The sequence below is a fragment of the Penaeus monodon genome, chromosome 6 (assembly GCF_015228065.2).
Source record: "Penaeus monodon isolate SGIC_2016 chromosome 6, NSTDA_Pmon_1, whole genome shotgun sequence".
In the NCBI taxonomy this organism is placed as follows: domain Eukaryota; kingdom Metazoa; phylum Arthropoda; class Malacostraca; order Decapoda; family Penaeidae; genus Penaeus; species Penaeus monodon.
Window position 1 is genome coordinate 24,989,994 of NC_051391.1, and position 2,500 is coordinate 24,992,493.

Consider the following 2,500-nt stretch of genomic DNA (forward strand, 5'->3'; position numbering starts at 1 on the left):
TCCAAGGTCACACTCTCTAACTGCTGTAGCAGGACTAATCACGACAGTGTGGCCGCGACATTGTAGTGATCTTTGACTAATTAAGCAAGTAAACTAATTTATTCATCCAGGATTTTTATCTTATGTTAAAATACCAACGGAGCGGGCCGAGCGGTAACACTCTCCGAAGGCATGGTGGGTCGGGGATAAATCTTGCTCTTGAATTTGTTACAAATATATAAAGATCAAAGAGCCTGGGCACAACTCTTTGTTAAAAAAAAAAAAAAACAGAACACACGGCAAAAGTGGCATGAGCAAAATCACAAAAAAACTATTCATAACAACACTTGTGTATAAGTCTGCATCACACTACTCATCTTACAAAAGTCTGCCTCGTATCGTCCGTTCACCACTGGATACAAAAATAAAAGGGCTCGAGTACGGCCTCTCTCCAATTCGTTTTACAGCAGGAGGTTCCCTATTCCAGCAGTATTCCGTCCAGGAACTCTGGCTTACGGAAAGAAAGCCTCACTGCTATAAGCAAATTGCTCGTTGGATGAGGGGAGAGAGTGCCGGTAGCTTCGGCAGTTCGAGCGAGAATCCCATTTTCTTACAGACCCCCCCCCCCCCGACAGCGTCTTCAAGGCGGCAAACAAACAAGGAGGGTTAAAGGGGGTTCTGAAACCCCGGTGTCCATGTGTTTTTTTTCTCTTTTAATTTTATACGAGATGCAGTGATAAGAATTACAACACAGTAAAGCAGTAAATCGCAAATCACTTTTATTTTCAATGTCTTTGTGTGCACCACGTAATAGTTAAGGTCGGTGCTGGTCCCTGGTGGCCACGAGAGGAAGTTCCGTGCGTCCAGCTCTGCCACGAATAGCTTGGGATCCCCTCAAAAGATGGTTCACTACAACATCGCCACCGTGCTGACATAGGCCATGCCCCTTTCGCACATGACCCATACTCCATACAGTCCTCGGGGCCACCCGAGCAACCTTCATCAACCAATAAACCTTGGAACCAGACCATGCATTTCCCCACACTAACCAATATGGGGGTTAACCACAGCAAACCTCTCGCAAACTGGTGCCAGTGGTGGGATGTCGACCACTCTACCTTACAAAGATTTCGACGCCATGCCAACTCACAAACTGGTGGCAGAAGTGGAATCCAAACAAGAAACCCATCACAAACTGGTGCTCAGCAGTGGGATCTCGACACCGTTTCACCTCACAAAGATGTCGACACTATGTCACCACAGAGAGAGAGAGAGAGAGAGAGAGAGAGAGAGAGAGAGAGAGAGAGAGAGAGGGAGGGAGGGAGGGGGAGATAGAAAATAAGGGAGGGGGAAAGAGAGAGAGAAAAATGGGGGGAAGAGAGAGAAACACACACACACACACACACACACACACACACACACAAACACACACACACACACACACACAACACACACACACACACACACATATATATATATATATATATATATATATATATATATATATATATATATATATATATATATATATATATATATATGCTCAACTTTTTTAAGAACTATCTTAGAGCATAGAAAGTGAGGAGTTTCGAAAGATATACATCTGGCAGTTGTTACCTCGTTCGCCGATAGTGGGTACTGAGTACTGGCGAAAAAACGAAAATATTTATCTCCATAAGAAGGTCCAATCTCTCGATTGCGGTGCTTTGTGAATATATCCATGCCTATGTTTTAGATGAGTTATAACTAACAACACATTCAACAAACGCATTTTCGACAAATTGGTCTGAGATCCCTAATCCCTATACCTAGCCCCCAGGTCCCAAATTGGGGGTATAAAAAAACTATAGATCATTGTTTTTCAAAAGGAGGAAAAATAATTGTCCATAATCATTTTACTTTGTTTGCAAGTACATTAGTTATCTTGGGGGAAATACATACATAAATTGTTATCAGTTCACATGCAGAAATATTAGGTTATACTAAACCTATGTTAAAGATATTACATTGAATGCAAGAACTGTAGTAAAAAAAAAAAAGCATATATATATATATATATATATATATATATATATATATATATATATATATATATATATATATATATATATATATATATATATATATATATATATTTTTTTTTTTTTTTTTTTTTTTTTTATAAGATTATTTGATAATATCTTAATCATGTCATATCAGATGTTTCTTAATACACCAAAACTGTCCCTGTTATCCAATTACTGACTGTAAAAAAATGCTCTTGATACATGCGTAATTACTGCCATAGGAGAGCAGATGAGTATCAAGGTATCAAGGTCGAGCCACATCAGACAATTAGAGAGCAGCTCCCTACAGAGTCAGTAGTGCTTGTTAGCTATATCAATCCATACAGAATATTTATACAAACATGAATGCTGCAGGTTAACCATATATTCAGAAAAAAAAAGTGTTGAAAGTTTTCACGATGGCAACCAATGTTCTTTTGTTCATACCCCTTTCCTTTAAGTGCTATTGTACCATG

At 39.1% G+C, this 2,500-nt stretch overlaps 1 protein-coding gene across 1 annotated transcript in view; it reads right to left on the bottom strand.

Moving 5' to 3' along the window:
* Nucleotides 1-2,500, bottom strand: part of LOC119574351 — a 176,539-nt gene that overhangs the window by 123,961 nt on the left and 50,078 nt on the right. The gene's annotated exons all lie outside the window — the stretch shown is intronic.